This window comes from Myotis lucifugus, unplaced genomic scaffold (genome assembly GCF_000147115.1).
Source record: "Myotis lucifugus unplaced genomic scaffold, Myoluc2.0 scaffold_0, whole genome shotgun sequence".
Classification (NCBI taxonomy): Eukaryota; Metazoa; Chordata; class Mammalia; order Chiroptera; family Vespertilionidae; genus Myotis; species Myotis lucifugus.
In genome coordinates this window covers 7,922,654-7,940,956 of record NW_005871048.1, presented here as the reverse complement: position 1 = coordinate 7,940,956, position 18,303 = coordinate 7,922,654, and the positions used below count along the sequence as shown (strand labels likewise).

Here is an 18,303-nt window from a genome sequence, read left to right as displayed (position 1 = left end):
TGTCCCCATGTGCTCAAAAGATTGCCACCACAAGATGGCCGGCAGGGGAGGGTGATTGTGGGCTATCAGGTCAGCAGGGGAGGGCAGTCAGGGGTGACTGGGCCAGCTGGGGAGGGCAGTTGGGGGGGACCAGGCCTGCAGGGGAGGGCAGTTGGGGGTGACAGGACCTGCAGGGGAGGGCAGTTAGGGGCGACCAGGCCAGCAGGGGAAAGCGGTTAGGGGCAATCAGGCCGGCAGGGGAGGGTAGTTGGGAGCGATCGGGCTGGCAGGGGAGCAGTTAGGCATCGATCAGGCTGGCAGGGGATTGATTAGGGGGTGATCAGGCTGGCAGGCAGAAGTAGTTAGGGGCAATCAGGCAGGCAGGCAGGCGAGCAGTTAGGAGCCAGCAGTCCCAGATTGTGAGAGGGATGTCTGACTGCCGGTTTAGGCCGGAGGGGTCCCATATTGGAGAGGGTGCAGGCTGGGCTGAGGGACAGCCCCCCCCCCCAGTACACGAATTTCATGCACTGGGCCTCTAGTATCATAATAAAGAACGTTAGGGTACCTAGGACCTCCCTCTGATTAATTTCAAGTTTAATGATAGTAAAAATTACTCATCATTTCATTATTTGTCTGATTATAAGCGTATTCTCCTTTCTGTTGGCAATGTGGATGTATACATATGGATACTCACATTTTCTAGTCATAATGGTGGCAAAATTGAAGGAAAGTAGTTGTTAGGAAATTGATCCATTCTAAGGGTAAGTAAAAATATCCTAGACACTTGCAGCATTATCTTACTCCCTTCAAGTAAAACAGAACCATTTTAAGACCCTCTTTTTTATTTTTAAGTTACTGTTTAGGCCCTGGCTTGGTAGCTCAGTTGGTTAGGTATGCCAAGGTTGTGGGTTTAATCTCCCGTTAGGGCACATACAAGAAGCAACCAATGAATGCATAAATACCTGGAACACAAAGCAATGTTTTTCTCTCTCTCAAAAATCAATTAACAATTGCAGTTTACATTCAATATTATTTTGTATTAGCTTCAGGTGTATAGCATAGTGGTTAGGCAATCATATATTTTACAAAGTGTTCAAACTTAAATATAAGACTCAAAACCATAAACTTACAGAAGAAAACATAGGCAGTAAACTCTGTGAGAGTTCTCATAGTGATTTTTTTGATACATCTCTCTGGGCAAGAGAAACACAGGAAAAAAATAAACAAATGGGACTACATCAAATTAAAAAGTTTTGCACAGCAAAGGAAACCATCAAAATAAAAAGACAACCTACTGAATGGGAGAAGATACTTGCCAATGATACATCTGAGGGGCTAATTTACAAAATTTATTAAGAGACATTCTGTATGTTGCTTTTTACAAAGACTTTCCAGAAACACCACTCTATTGTAGTTGATGCAAGATATTTTTTTTCTGTCCCAGAGCTCACAATATTCAGTCATGCATGCCTAAAAAAGCAAAGCATTTTAGAAGAAAAATAAATTTTAAGTGGAATATATTCTATTTTGCTTTGCTTCTAACTCCTTTTGAGTAAAATGTTTTTAAAAAGGAAATGAAGAATGGAGATGACCTCTTGGCATAAGCAGTTAGGTATTTTTCCAAGACCAGTAGCTTCAGAGACCTTAATAACACCAGAGAATCTCTGATTTCTTTTCCTATCATTTGTTTAAAATCTCTAGAGGAAGAAAGAAATGCCGTTTCATAAATATGAGAGCATTTTATGGCTTGTCTTCAGAGTTTAATTGTTGAATAACATCAGTTATTAGAAGGAGGAATATTGTTATCACTTGTTTCATAGTTAAGAACCTAAAGTGAATGTGGCTTGACAGAAATGTTTAAATGAGGGAGGAGTGTTAGCATTTTGATTTTGTTTTGATGAAGGTACTCTAATTCCATCATGAAAAAATAATGCCTTTCTCTAGCATGCCTCATTTGCAATGGAACTGAGTAGAACGTGCTGGTGCTCCTGTGAACATCAGATTCAGCAGGTTTTAATGCAGTTACACAAAGGAGTTTTGCCAAAAGGAGGGATAAATATCACAACCATTCATTTCACAGCGCTCTCCAATCTGGCTGCAACTGTTTTGCTAAGCAACACATCAGTTAATTAAAAGGAAATTAAAAGGCGGGACAGGAAGAAGAGAGATTTAAAAGAAAGAGTTTTCAAAACCATTTTTGGCTTTAGAGAAAACAATTTATGATCATTAGCATGAGTGAAATTCCTGGTTGGCCTAAGCTAATGAAAACATTCTTAAAGCAGAGATTTTTTTTCAGAAATAAAAACAAACGAACAAAAAGACAAAATGGTCCTCTGAACACCACTAGTGAGTAACAAGAGGAGGCAGGGTAAGTAAATATCCACATTTTGTGTAGCTGAATCCCTCCACTTCCCCAGAGTATGAAGTAAATATGCTCACTGAGTGTGCTTTCCTTGGTTCACGGATCAAAGCACTAAGTATCCTGGTGACTGTTTTTCTAAATTGGTTCCTTTAGCATTTACCCTTTGGTAATTTTTACACTGTGCACTATATTGTCTGAAAGTAATTAAATATTAGAAGGTATTTATAACTCATTGGTTGCAAAATTACCTATGCTAATATTGTTAATAACCACAGAAGGAAGAGGGCAAGACAGTTATTTTCATTCTGGTTTTATTTCTTGGCAAACCCACTACTGTGGCCTCCTTTGGTTGTGAGAGATGGGACAGAGAATTATGGCAGTTCCCCTGTCGATGTGCACCAAGTAGCCTCGGACTCTAAGAACTAGGCTTTCAGGTAGCTTGTTCAGCACTCTTGTGGAATTATCTACACAAAAGGGAAAAATGTATTTGTTCAATGTTTCTGTCTCTGTAAAAATAAACACTGTAAAATCATTTTTACCTATGTTCTCATTTACTTCATCAACTTTGCAAAGTAAACATTAATGTTTATCCCATTTTTTTTAATAGTTGAGGAAACTGAGTATGAAAAACTATTTTGTCCAGCCTGGCCAGGTGGCATAGTTGGTTGCAGTGTTGTCCTGTACACCAAAACGTTGCAGGTTTTATTTCCAGTCAGGGCACATACCTAGGGTGCAGGTTTGATCGCCATTCGGGTACACCTGGGAGGCAGCCAATCAGTGTTTATCTTCTCTCTCTCTGCCCCCTCTCTCTAAAATCAATAAAAACATATCCCCAGGTTAGGATTAAAAACAAAACTCTCTTATCCAGATCCTTATAAGTATTGTGGAATGGAATTTAATTTTGAGTACCAGACTCCAAAATTATGATATCATACCAGGCACTGTATTAAGAATTTTGCAAGTATTCGCTAATTGATCAATCCACATTAAGAGTTTAGCATTAATCAATACTAAAGAAGTTCCACGAGACTGCACACAATTTAGATGAATAAATGATTGAATGAATGAATGAATGAATGAAGCAGGTAAGCAAGCATATGCTGCCTGTATCCTGTGGAATGAATGCTTTTCAAGTGATTGGAATTTGTACTTAATCATAAGATTGGTGTCCATCTTGACTAATTTATTGGTTCACTTGTGCCCATAATAAACAGTAGAAAAAAATTTCTAGAAAGTATTCTTCAAGGTAATATTTTCAACTTGAAATCTAAAAGGATGAAAAATATTACTCTTTTAACATCATTTATTCCTTTCTTATGGAAGACTTTAATTATGATATTTAATGATAATATTTATAGAGCAATAATAAGATTTTTTTCAAACAGTTGACAAAATATCCCAAAACATGTTTGAGCTAGGCTTCTAAATAGTCTTTTGTGACATACATATGTTAAAGTAACTATAAATATATTGTTATTATATTTAAAATTATCACATCATAGTAACTTCACTGTTATATTGTTCAAAAAACGTAATTTCTATTATTATTATGTCACCAAGTTGATTTAAATTGAATTAAATTAATTGGCAAAAATAGCTGAAAAGCACCCTTTTCCAAACTGCTGTGATTCTACATGGACATACACATATGGAGAGAAAAACCGATACAGTTTAAGATAATAGAATAGTCTTTTGCTTTGTGAATGCAGATGTTCCATGAGCAAGAGAATGTCTACTAGTATATCATTGTCTGTAACTAATTTTCTTAGAGAATTTCAACAAATTCATTTGTCAAGTTATTGCCAGTGAAAATGGGTTGGTTCTTGCAATGTCGTGAGAAAGGAATTTCAAAGGGCACATGTATGGGGAAAGTTTAAGCCTAGTGGCAACATGTATTGAGTTGAAGGGAAATAATATGCTCGCAAGGTTTACCCAGGCTTATCTGGGCCCTCCTCCTAACCAGTCGCCTTCTTGGACCTTTCAGGGTTCCAGGCCCTCATCCAATCTGATTACTTACTTTTCCAATTTTCTCAGACTACACTCCACCCCTTTTTGTTGCCATTGTGGCTCCTACTGTGCATGCCCCAAAGTTCTGCCCTGTCATCTGGTTTCTACTGTGCATGTGCCTAGCAAAGGAATTTCCCCCCTGCTTCTCTGGAAAATCCAGGTACCAGTCTGGTTGTTCCCCAGGACGATTCTTCCTGCCCACTCCAGGGTTGGCAGAGGATTACATCCTGAGGGCAGAGGATGTAGCTGGTCTTCTGGGAGCCTGTGAATGCTGCAACTTCCTAGTGAAGCAGGCTAATCTGATTTAGCTCCCTAGTTTTTAGGTCTAATGTCTGATTCCATTTGCTCCCTTCCTTTGTAATACTAATTAGCTACCTATGCTACTATGCTAACAAAGTATTTAGTTGGACTTTACAAACAAGGTCCTTACTTTGAAGGGTAAAGTTTTCAGGGCCAGATACACAGTAGATGAACAATTATTTTTTTCTATGCTATATATAGTGTCAAAATCTTAAGTGGACATGTTTAACTTATAAAAATTTGGCACTCCTTAAACTGATTTTTACGTTACTCCTTACATTTTATGTGCATTTTTTTTAGTTACTATTGAATGAAAAACCAAACACAGTAGAGCAGAGGATTAGGCATAGCTGGATATTTGGTGGTTGTTTTGAATTTTAAAGGCTTGTAGTGGGGCAGACTTGCAGGGTCAGCTTCATAGGCTTGTGACCATTGCAGCTGCACTGAGCGAGCCCTGTCTTTAGAAGCACCACCTCCTTACCCATAAATAGCTCCCCTACACTTTGGGTTTAATGATATGCAGTCACTGTCTTGATACTTTTATCTTTGAATTTGCATTTTATAAATGAAGTCCAATAGAAAAATAGAGAACATGTTGGAGGCTTGAAGCTTCTTGTCAGGCATGGTACCACATTCACCACCCACTTCCCCGCCCATACCCAGAGATCATTGCTGTCCTGTCTCAGGGGAGGGGGAGGGGGGACAAAGTGCTGGCAGCCATGTGATGTGCTCTGAATTGCAAGGCAAAGCTCCAGGGTTTATAGGGGTCTTCACTCAACCAGAAGGAGCATGACATTAAATAGCAAATATAAAAACAGGGAGAGCGAGTAAGAAAAAACAAAGCTCTTTTCCTGCTTTTTGAGCAAGGGCCCTGCATTTCATTTTTCACTGAACTCTATAAATTTTGTAGCTGTCCTTGGTAATTTGGAACTAATGTTATTGAATGTCATTGATGTGCTAGCTCAGATAAGAAGGGCATTCTGAGGTGAGTGATATTTCAGGGTGTCAGGAATTTATTTTAGAGAATGACCATCTGGCTTGAAAGACTTAAATATCATCTCTCTAAACTGCTGCTGTATCAGACATATGTACATTTACTAATTATCTAGCCTCAATACGTCAAGCACTACCTACACATTTGTTTAGTATGTCTTCCTCATGGATGTGTAGGTTGGTCCTACACTGCTGCTGGGCTCAGGAAAGCAGGGCAGCTATAAGAGAATCTCACTTATATTTTGCAGTATTTCATAGATAATTCATGAGAAGGAATTAGTTGTGTCAACTTGGCACACAATGTTAGAGCTAGCAATTTAATTTTACTCATATTAAAATAATCATTTTCAAGGTGATTTTCTCAATATTCATAGTTTGTGAAGCATGAAATAAAATGACTTTCCAAAATAGCTAGATATTTAATAGAATTTAAAGATTACAAGGAAGTGCACACATAACTATCTTTTCCTAATTTAATTATATGCATTAAATTCTGTATATATCTATACACTAATTAAAACAATTAAACTTCATATAACTTGGAACCAATACATGGGCTGAATATAAAACATACTAAATGGGCAAGAGTAAATACAATGCTATTAAAAATGACCTAGGTGTTTTTATTTGTCTATCTAGAATGCTTCATTTACATTCTCTTTCTAGCTGATAACACATTGTCTACCTATCTTTTAAATGTCATTTTTATCAGTGAAAACTCCTTGAAACTTTTTTTTGCATGTCTGGAGGAAACTCTGCCCAACTTCTTCCATTGAATGATTTTGTTTAATATTAATTCTTTCTAAAGCAGTGGTACTAAGTCTATTATTCAAAATCCTCTTATCATACTTCCTTGTTGCAAGAATATAATAACCAAGACAGGAGTATCCGGGGCACCATTCAGAGGGGACTCTGGTGCGTGTTGCATCTTCAAGCCCTATCAAAAGTTGGGGGAGGTATAGACTGCTTAGTCCTCTACACATGACAGAATATGAAGACAATAATACACAAATGAAAGAGAATCTCCATATGTATGACTCTACTAACACTCTTAGTTTTCAGTTCAACTTGACAACCCATCTCACAGTAGTACCCCCATAGAGCGCATTTGACAATGATTTCATTAGAATAATACAGTAAACAAAGCATACCTGTAGGGCAGTATCAAGTGATGCTCTGACATGAGTTTCCGTAAGTATCAAGAATAAAGTCTTTCTCCAACCCTGCAAAGTGACAACTCAGGTGTGAGAATTTGAGATCATGGGCAGATGAGGGAACAACCCTGGCTAACACTTCCCATGTCCCAAATAGGAAAGAACATGACCAGTTACCACCTTCAGAAATCCCAGAAGATATTTATAGTCATTCACAGTCTTGCTAGACCAGATGCAGTTTACAAATCAGGATTTATTTTTATCATAAGCGAAGTTACATAGTAATACAGCTGACATTCTACCAGTACCAGGTTTCCATAGAAACAGCTAGAAAGTTAACTTTGGTCATTTTTCTTTTCACAAGGAAGTGTTTTTTCTATCCCTCTATTCACATTAGAAAACACTAATATTTGGGAATTTGGCTTACCAAACAGGCCTTATTCTAACACAATAAAATTCAAAATGACAGCTATATATCCAACTTTAAAAAAAACTGAAAAAAGAATAACAATGTTTCTGATATGACTATTTAATATTGCACAGATGCCAATCTGCCTCATTTAATCTATAAATTCAATGCTAGTCCATGGAATTTTAAAATTTTGCTAAAGTAACCACTCTGAATCTAAAATGTATACCACAGAGGAAATGAATGACTAGCATCCAAATTACAATCATTTATGTATGTGAATTATTACAAAAAAATAGTATGTCAGCTTGGCTGGTGTTGCTTAGTGATTGAGTGTCGATCTATGAACAAGGAGGTCATGGTTTGATTCCCAGTCAGGGCACATGCCTGGGTTGTGGGCTTGATCCCCAATAGGGGGGGCGTGCAGGAGGCAGCTGATCAATGATTCTCATTATTGTTGTTTCTCTCTCTCTCTTCCCTTCCTTACTGAAATAAATAAAAACATATTTTAAAAAAGAACAGCATGTCAAAGCATAGCAAAATATAGATAATTTAATAATACTATTGAGATGATCCACAATCCATTTGGGAAAATAGATTCATAATTAATATTATAATAAATAAGTTACATTCAAACAGGATTGACAACCTTTTCTGTAAATGGACAGAATAGTAAATATTTTAGTCTATGTGGGTCATACTATTTGTCCCAAATATTCATCTCATTATACCCAATGAATAGTGTAAGTGTAGCAAATTTGGCTTGCAGGTTGTAGTGCAATCTAATCAGTACCAGAATTTCCTTACCTGGAGAATGATAAGAATATCTACTTCATAGCTTTATATGACAAATAGAATGTGAAATATTTAGCTATGTATTTAGATGTAATAGAAATGTAACTTTTTATTTATATATTTTCCATGCTTGGCATAATACCTGGCTTATAGTAAATATTCCATACATTTTCATTTAACCTAATTAAGTGGAAACTTCTTGCTGCTATTAATTTAACAGAGGGAATAAGACAGATTTTTTTTTTTTTGCTATTGATTTTGGTCTCTTTATGCTTACTACTTCTTAAATGCAGCAGACATAAGACACATGATACACTGTTTCATAGTTACAATATTTTAAATTATATATACATATAATACATTTTTATCTATATATATAAAAGGCTAATATGCTAAGTGCCCCTCTCTCTGTCCGACCGGTCACTAAGACGCTCACTTACCACCAGGGGGCAGACGCTCAACGCAGGGGCTGCTGAGCTGCAGTGACTTGGCAGCTGCAGTTCTCTGGTGACGCACACTGAGATCTGAGAGGAGGGAGTCTGATTCCTCATGGGGCCTCGTGATTCCACCTTTGGCCATGAGTTATGTTGTTGCTGGGGCACTGTCGGCCCAAATCTGGTTTACTGCACACTTGAGTTTGCATTCCACACCTGAATGACAACAACTTTGCAGAGTGCCTTCTCCACACTCTGGGACCCCTCGGGGGATGTCAGAGAGCCGGTTTCAGCCTGATCCCCGCAGGCCAGGCCGAGGGACCCCACCTGCCGGAGGGACCCCACTCACTCCGCAGATGCCTTTGGAGCCAAGGTGCCACCCCAGGTGCGGCCAGCCGGGGAGGGACTGCTGGAGGTTGGCTCCAGGGTATGTCTGGCCTGTCTTGCCCAGTCCCATCTTGCTGGTCACCTTCTAATTAATTTCCTTTCAATGTGCATGAATCCTTGTACTGGGTCACTAGTATATAAGTATTTGTCTGTTTTATAAAATATATTTTAGTACTATATAATTCATATGTAAAACTTTATATATATTTATACTTAATAAATATAGATTATAATAAAGAGAATTATAAAAATTACATTAAGTTCAAATAAATATAGAATTGTGAAATTCTTATGTTTGGACAAACTTTTAGTAATATTTTTAGCTTTTCCTTAGCTTTGCTTGCTGTCTTGACATTTTAAAATCATGCTGCCCTATCTGTGAAGAAATGTTCTTAGTCACTTAAGATGCTACAGTAAACCCTTGATTTTGTGGACCTCAATTTAATGGACTTCAGACTTAACAGACAAAATTTCTATGGGTCACATGTGAAAATTAATGCCCTGTTAATTTTAAGAGAATTTTAACCAAGATTTGCTTATAATTAAATTAATAGGGTTTTTTTTGTTATTAACTCACTGTTATTTTTAACAAATTTTAGTGAATAGCCATAAGTTGGAAAAAAACTGTAGTAATTTCCTCGACATAAATAAATATTACATATTTACAACTATAGTCTACATATTTAATTCCAAGAGTCACCACTCGTAAATAATGTTTGGTGAATGATTAGCACATGACACACTGCATGGCAAATGGTAATCAGTTCTTTTGTCATGTGGCGTGACTTTCTGCAACAGTTTTAACACGTGTGGTCCCGATGTTCTGATGTGTGCTAAGCCATGCCCCAGCTGTGTGCATTTGGTGACTGGTAAATGCATGCATTTACTAGTCCTATTCAGTATACATTTAAAATTACAATAACATTGTTATTGGAGAATTGCACAGTTGGAATTTCTCCATTGTTAATGGGTGTGGGGTTCTTACAATATCTTGCGAAAAAGGATTTTCTAAGACTTGACAGTAGAATGAGTGGAGTTATATCCCTGCATTTCCAAGGTCCCATTTTCCTTAAACCAGTCCTGAAAATGTGCTGCTGGGGATTCAGCAGAGTTAAAAGCAAAGCCAGTGTCCAGAGTTTCCCTTCCACGGTGGAGCTCAGTCTGGCAGAGCATCAGGCCAATTGTAATCCGTCAGTCCATTGTGTGGGGTCCACGTGGCCATGAGCCATGTGGGCGAATGCAGGGGAGCATGCCTCCTGCAGCAAGAGAGCCAAGAGAGGGGACTTCCTTTGTTCAGGAGCTTATGTGTCTCAGATTTTGAATCTTTGCAGATTGAATGGGCACTCCATCCTGGCCAATGCCCTGTTCCCAGGTATGACTAATAAACAAGCACCCTCTCTGAGTCGTTTAGACCTTACTGGTCATGCGTCTATTCTTTCTTTGTCTAGTCCCTTCCCCCAGGATCTCTGGGGAACAGACTTGGAGAGTGTTAAACTGCAGTTTTCTGGCAAAGCTGTACAAATGGCATGCCTATATTATCTGGCCTTCCCTTTGCTCCTTTTCTGTTAATTAATAATTGGGTTAGTTACAATGGTGTCAATACACATAGAAAACTTTTGGTGAAATTAACTTTCCATACATACTTAATTTTAATTGCACAGATGTATCTACATAAGTAAAAACAAGTTAACTAATATGTCAATTTTTTAACATGCTTTAGAAAACCTACTTTATTATAGAATGGAATTTTGGCTTTAAGGGACACCCCCTCACCCAAATTAGTCCGTTATATCGAGGTTTTACTGTACTTACAGCTCTAGGAGGCTGAAAGCCACCCGCTCTCATCGCCATGGCCATCACCCAGGCGCCAGGGCTCAGCCTCATGTTGGGCCACACGGACAAGGTCAACACCTAGCAAGTACCCTTCTACCACGACAACCCCCCAAAATGGCAGAACAGCATCTGCCACAACCTCACAGACAAGGACAACTACTGGGCGCTCGAACCCAACACCAAGGACATGTTGGAGGGTGCCAGCTTCAAGCACTGCGACCTCTCCACTTACCTGGACTGCATGCAGCCACCACCGCCACTGCCTTCCTCCCCGGGCACCTTCTCTGCAGGCTATGCCCTGCCATTGCTCACCGCCACGCTGTCTCAGGGTCTACTTCCCCACTGCGTCTCTAGGTCCCTGTGATGTCTTCGGCCTGGTGCCCAAGCAGCCACTCAGCCCAGAGCTAGACTGTTTACATGAAAAAAGTATCCCCTAAACCTGAGGACAGAACTGGAGAGAGGACCGAACCGAGAGCCACACAGAAGAGACCTTGGGCTTCCTAGTGCATCGCGCACATACCTGGTTCACTTTGTTAATGGGAGGCAGTGGAGAGGCAGCCTCAGCCCATGGACTTGGTCAAAGGACCCTTCATCAGGTGATGGTCCAAAGGCCATGCCTTTCAGGGGTGCAGCTTAGTGTCTACACCCGATGCTGGAATCTGAATTGTGGGAGAATCACAGGACTTCACTCTCACCTGTGCTGTGAAAAACTCGAGTTTTTAATCCATGGCTTGGGCCTCTTGTGTTTTTGACTATGTTACTGCAATAAAAGGCTCCAATAGCACCTTCCTTCTTAAGGTGAGGAAGACAAGTTTGGAAAAAAAAAAAAAGATGCTACTTACCTAAATGAACTGACTTGACATTTAATGAGTCAAAGCCTAAAAATTACCTGGTATCATTCATATTTTGTATATCACATTTGTGTCTGGAAAAATTTACCAAAATTAGAGAATGACCCTTGCAGTGCTTGAAAACTATGACCTATTCCATTCAAAAAGTGAAGAAAACTTTAATTAGTTTTAAACAAAGGCCTTTGAAATAGAATGAAGTAATTAACTACTCATCTGAAGAATAAGTCAGAGAGCATTCCCGGAGCACTTCAACTCATTGTTGATAATGCAGAATCTTGGTGATTTATGTTTCATTATTGCAATGCTGAGTACATTTATTTAACTTGTATAGGGATGATGGTGTATTACATTTCTCCATATTTGAGGTAAAAATATAAACAATATATAATGAAGTTCATGAATTTTTAAGTTAGCAAATTATACATGAAAAATTATTTGGGGCTTTTCTTTAGTGGGAAAAAAAATATTTAGCCTGAGGTTATGGTGAATGGGATATCTGATACCATGCAGGGAGAGGCTCGGATATCTGTAAAAAATTTTCAAAACTAAGTAAGACTTAAATGTATTTCATTAACACCCAATGTTGGAATTCAAACTGCCAATATAGACATCTCCTGATTAGAAGATTTTATTCTCTGCTTTTAATGTTTGATCGCTGAAGGCTGTGAGGCAAATAACTGCTTCTATGAGATACCTAAAAAAATTACTGGAACAGGAAAATATTTATAAATAATTTTAGCTCTTATCTTAAATAGATGTAAAATGTACAAAACTCCTTTTTTTTAAAATCAAACAAGAATCTGTTAACAGTTTTACTTTTTTAAGTTAAATACTATAGGACAGGATTGTTAGGATGAAAAACTCAGTCAACAACTGCCTCAAAAGGGATAAGAAAAATTCTGCCATGATATTAGCAAAAATAAGGGAGAAAATTTACACTGTAAGAAGCAACATTTCCCCTACAGAATACCTCTTGGCATTTCCTGAATGAGTGGGATTAGCAATCTAATTAAATCATATTTCAAGAGGTAACAGCAACAGATAAAATTTAAAGGGATTATTAAAATAACATTTACAAGACTCTGAACCATTCTTGAACTCTTATTAAAACCACAAAGAGAGAACAATTCTTTATTTATGAATTTCATAAAAGACTGAATGTGCAACTTGACATATGCTAGTGATGATCTGGTAATATACCATTTGTCCAGCAGCTGCACAGTTTGTTTTTATTGTGTCACCTATGTGTATGTTTGTGTCTCTTTATTGAAGAAAGCACACAATGCATTTGGAAGTTACATACCTCCAAATGAAAGTGTTAAAGCAGGGGTTCTCAGATGGGCCTTAAGGGATTAAAATGCACTTAATGCCACTACTCTCTGTCTCTGACTTTTCTAATAATTTACTAATCAATTAATTATGGTACCAGGTTCATTTTAATAACTTTCTGGACCTATTTTAGTAAGTCATTGCATACATATTATCTTTTACATCATAACTTAAAGAGAAGACCATAGACACACTGCACATTAAGTGGTGCTAAGCATATTTGATGTTGGGTGGGCAGAGTGAGGATTATGGTTAGGTTTTATTTCTTATTATTTTCCAAAAAATGTATTAATTAGGATATGGATAGGAATATGGATAGAATTTATTTTAAGGTGCTAATTATTGCAGGTATTCATGAAGGCAGATTAGTTCTTTGGCAGCTCTGCTGCATCAAGGAAAAGAATATCCTTTTGGCAGTTTGATAATACATTTAGACTATATAGAATGCAGTGAAAGAGAACATTATGCAACGTGGTTTTTAAATGCTTTTTTGCTGTTTTAAATGAAGTCTCTCTACCTTAAAAATGATTTATTAACTATTTTAATAGTGATATATATGTATATCAAAGAACATACCAAGATATAAATATCTCAAGATATTCTTATATTTTCAGGCTCTATAGTCTTTGAGAACTTAGTACATTTACAGGTGGACAAATTTACCTGAAGTTTTAAAAACTGTCAGAGATAGATTTTGAACATTAATTCTTATTCAGTTACTAATTTTATTGTTAACAGTATTACAGATGTCCTCCAATTCCCTCCCCCTCCCTTAGCTTCCTCCTCCCAGCCCCTGCCCCACCCAAGGCCTTCACCACACTACTGTCTGTGTCCATCTGTTAAAGAAGGATTTCTTACCCTTTGAGACAACATGGATACACCTGGAGAATTTTATGCTGAGTGAAATAAGCCAGTCAGAGAAAGACAAATATCACATGATCTCACTTACATGTAGAATTTAATGAACATAAACTGACAAACAAAACAGAGGCATCAATGCATGGAACAAACTGACATCTCTGGGATGGGGCAGATGGGAAGAGATTAATGAAAGAGACAGATCTTTTAATTGAAATATACGCATGCTACTACTAAATTTTGATGACTGACTTGTCACATTATTTTTATATATGAAATTTAAGGGGAGTATATGTTTCAATATGTTTAGACATTTAAAATGAAATTCTTGATAATTCAAGTAATTTTAAATGAGGCTTTAACAAATGATTGCCTCATTCTTAATACATTTTATGTGTTTTTGTTAAACTGTACTTACTATTAAACTGATCTTTTGTCTTTTGTTTTCTTCTGACAGCTCCTTCAGATTGGAAGGAAATCTTTATTTGGAGGCATGTCAGCTCATTTTTCTCACTTCAGATTCATCATTATGACTTCTTGAGGCCAGATGTAATTTTGAAATAACCAGGAACTTGTCCATCTCAGAGCAGCAAATTCCCTCAACTTTGGAGCACAAGTGATTACTGATATGGTCTGCATAAAATCATCTGCCTCTAGTCTGACAGCCATGAGCAGAGCCCTAGGGGTGAAAAAAAGCCACAGCCTTAAATCTCTTCACTCAGAAATTATCAAGAAGATTTAAAAAATATATATATGAAAAGGACTAAATAATTCAGCCAACAAAAAACAGAAACCAAACAAAACCCATCTTCCTTCACCATGAAAATAAATATTCCCAGATGTGAACCCATGAAAATGTATATTCGGCAGTTAAGCTAGTAAATTATTATCAATTGATTTATCATTTGGGAAGGTAAAATAGAGATAGGAAATATCTCTAGTCAGAATTACTCAGCATTTCAAAATAAATATGTAGACAAAAATAAACTGAACAAACAGAGGAGCATTGCAGCAATGAACAGTAGTATTAGGACAGAATGTTGCTGTTTGCAGAGAGGATGTTTGCCATCTTGTGTATACCCTTAAAGCCATAATGGAATAACAGCATTATTGTCAATTGCTTGAAATGTTTCTGCATTCAGTCCTTCACTCCATATTGTTTGAGAGAGGGGGGAAGTCAGTCTTACTGATTATTTCTCAATGCACTTCTAATATTTGCACTGTCACTTCCATTCAGGGTAATGATGTGTGCTGTTATTTGCACAGATGGTCCCATGAGTTTTGAGACCACAACAAGCAGTTTCTTGCAGGAGTCCAAAAAGGAAACACTTAAGAATTCTGCAGACATTGATTTCTCTTCTATAAAAATCAGTTATCTAAAAAAAAAAGGTTTGTCTCAGATTAAAATAATAACTATAGAATAATAACAAAAAAGCATCAGTGTGGTCAAATGAATGAAAAAGGGATCAAATTTTTTTAATGAAGATCATTTTATATCATTAACAGCCAAGAAGTCAAATACAGTGAACTGTACACTAAACTTTTGTGTTGAACATCTATTTGTTCTCTGAATTAAAAAAATCATTTGTAATTTGTATTTGACATATAACAACAGTTTTTTATAGCCATTTATCTATGCTTCATGGGATAATGTACCAGACAAACAGCATTTTCAGTTTATTTTTCTAAATAAATGTGTTGTTTGTATTATTTGTAGTTGCTTATTTTATTTGGCTTTCATTACCTGGAAGATAAATTTTCTATGGATCATTGGCAAGTTTTTTTCATGTTAATTTAGAACTAATGGAAGAATGAAATATCAAATATTTTTGTGGTATAAAATTGGGCTTTCTATTTCCTAAACTCTGAAGAAGAATGATATATTGCTACCTTGGCTTTCTGGTCAAGGATTATTTTAATACTGTAGTTATATTAGTTATATTAGTCTTACTGTCTGCTGTAAAACCGAAAGTTTAGGTATTGGGTGAGTAAGGATTTTCTCTCCATTCTCTTGATGGAAATTTGCTTCAGAAGATGAATTAGATATTTTCATTTAGGCCATCATTAGAGGTCTGCCGAGAACTTCCATCAGTATATATCAAAATGACTAGGCACTCTTCCTGGAGCAAAAATGAAAAGAAGGGCCTACTGAAAATCTGCAAAGTGCTCATCCTTGCTTGAGGCTCACCAACCAGAGTGTGTATGATCATCGCTACCCTCAGTAACTAGTGTGCAGCTCAAACAAACTACTTAAAAACATTTTTTTTAATTGAGGCATAATTGACATTTTTTTCAGTTTAAGTGTACAATGCAGTGATTCAATATTTGTATACGTTGCAAAACGATTGCCACAATAAGTCCAGTTTAACATTCATCACCACATACAGTTAAAATTTCTTTCTTGTGACGGGAACTTTCAAGAGCCACTCTTCTAGCTACTTTCAAATATACAATAGAGTATTCTTATTTTTTTTAATGTTTTTTTCTTTTCTTTTCTTTTTTTATTGATTTTTCACAGAGAGGAAGGGAAGGGGAGAGTTAGAAACATCAATGAGAGAGAAACATCAATCAGCTGCCTCTTGCATACCCCTGACTGGGGATGTGCCCGCAACCAAGGTACATGCCCTTGGCCTTAATCGAACCCGGGACCCTTCAGCCCGCAGGACGATGCTCTATCCACTGAGCCAAACCGGTCAGGGCGTTTTTTTTATTTTTTATTTTATTTTCAATTACAGTTGACAGTATTATATTAGTTTCATGCAGTATTCACTATAGTTACAGTAACTATAAATAACATTTTGGAGGTGGCTGGAGGAGAGTGCCAAGATGGTGCCAGGTCTTCAAAGTCTCTGGAGAGGATGAGAGTCAGTCCTGAGATGTATGTCCTTAGATGCCTGCCCCTCCGGTGCCGCTAGAAGGATAAGCTGATAGGCCTGGCTTTCCCTGGGTGCGTTGCCTCTAGCGGTGCTCTGGTGGGTTGGAATGGGAGCCTTTTCGGAGCTCTCCCCCTTGGTGGTGGTGCTGTGAGACCAGGAGGCCTAAGCCCACTGGCCGCCAGAGCCAGGCAGTGGAGAGGGGTGCCCTGGCAGCAGCTGCAAAATGGGGGCACCAGGCAGGGTCTGAGTCGCTGCCCGAGACACATAGGCGAGGCCGGACGAGGCAGAGGGCTAGCTCAGCGACTGCATTCTCGGTCTTATTCCTGAGAGCTCTTCACAGCCTCCGGCTCTAGGACAGCAAAATGGGTCTTCTTCTTTTTTAAAAAAATACTTTATTGATTTTTTACAGAGAAGAAGGGAGAGGGATAGAGAGTTAGAAACATCGATTAGCGAGAAACATTGATCAGCTGCCTCCTGCACACGCCCCACTGGGGATGTGCCCGCAACCAAGGTACATGCCCTTGACCAGAATCGAACCTGGGACCCTTCAGTCCGCAGGCATACGCTCTATCCACTGAGCCAAACCGGTTAGGGCAAAATTGGTCTTCTTGGCAAGACTAGGGACTTGCGCCGATCCGCGGTCTGTGCAAGGCTGTGGAGGCGGCAGCGGGCCAGGAACTCGCGGGGTCACAGTCTCGCGAGACCAGGACGGAGCCTCTCGGCTTCCGCAGCAGGTGATCCAGGGGCCTCCCCCCAACGGCAACGCAGCAGCCAACCAACCAAAAACACGGGGTACAGGCAGGTGCAAAGGCTAGAGGCCCCCCTCCCGGACATACTGGCGCTCTGGAACTCGACAGAGGGTGAGTGTTAGGGCGCACCTGCCAGGGAAAAGACAGGAAAAAGGAAAGCCTCGCCTTTCCCGAGGCGGGTGCCCACGGCCCGAGCACCAAGATGGCGCCCGCGGCTCGGAGGCCTCCGGCGAAGGGCGAGTAACTGGCTCCCGCAGGAAGCGGAACACAAAAGCCTATTGTTAAACGCAGAAAACGAGGTGCCTGTAAGCACGAGGGAGGCAGAGGGAGAGCCGAAGATGGGGTTCACCACTCAGCAGCCCCCCAGTTGGTGCTGAGTTTGCTGTCTGCCTCCGGGCTGATGCGTTCTGCTTGGCTAAGGGTCGCGCTCACCTCCTTCCCATGAAGCCCGGGGGCCTCTGGATCGGCGTCCTCTGCGCGGGGACAGGTGAGTCCATGCGGAGGGAGCGGTCCTCAGTCCCTGTCGTCTGGCGGAAGTTGTTTTTCAAAGCTCGATGTGTTTGAGGCTCATCTCTCGCGAGCGGGGTGGGGTTCAGGGAAGGCGCCCCAGGAAGAAGCTCAGGGTGGACTTTGCTCCGGAGGCGGTTGCTGCGTGGGGTGTGGGGGTGCGGGGTGATGGGGAGGCGGTGTCCCGGTTTCTCCCTCCCCCCGCGCATGAGGTGGGCCTGAGGCATATGAGTGGCTCAGGTTTCAGGTATTATTTTCGGGGAAAGTTGAACCGTATGCCTGTAGCCGCAGATTCAGGGTGTTCTCGGGAGGAAGCAAGCCTAGGATTTTCCTGTGTCACTGTCTTGAACCAGAGCCCCTAACAACCTCAAACACATTTTCTTTAAGAATTAAGAAAACAGATCATTAGGTTTATCCCCAAACTGCGATCGGAAACAAAGCGCACATGGCGTTATTCTGCACACTTAAGTTGATTTACTC

At 39.2% G+C, this 18,303-nt stretch overlaps 1 protein-coding gene and 1 pseudogene across 4 annotated transcripts in view; one reads left to right on the top strand and one right to left on the bottom strand.

Moving 5' to 3' along the window:
• The window catches only part of PRR16 (proline rich 16), a 230,346-nt gene extending 214,985 nt beyond the window's left edge, over positions 1-15,361 (top strand). For all 4 annotated transcript variants that reach the window (XR_002826403.1, XM_006081107.3, XM_023744517.1 and 1 more), the window contains one exon: positions 14,149-15,361. The gene's annotated coding sequence lies outside the window, so the exon portion shown is untranslated. The remainder of the gene's footprint in view (positions 1-14,148) is intronic.
• The window catches only part of LOC102430046, a 44,603-nt pseudogene extending 26,571 nt beyond the window's left edge, over positions 1-18,032 (bottom strand).
• Positions 18,033-18,303: the final 271 nt, after the last annotated feature.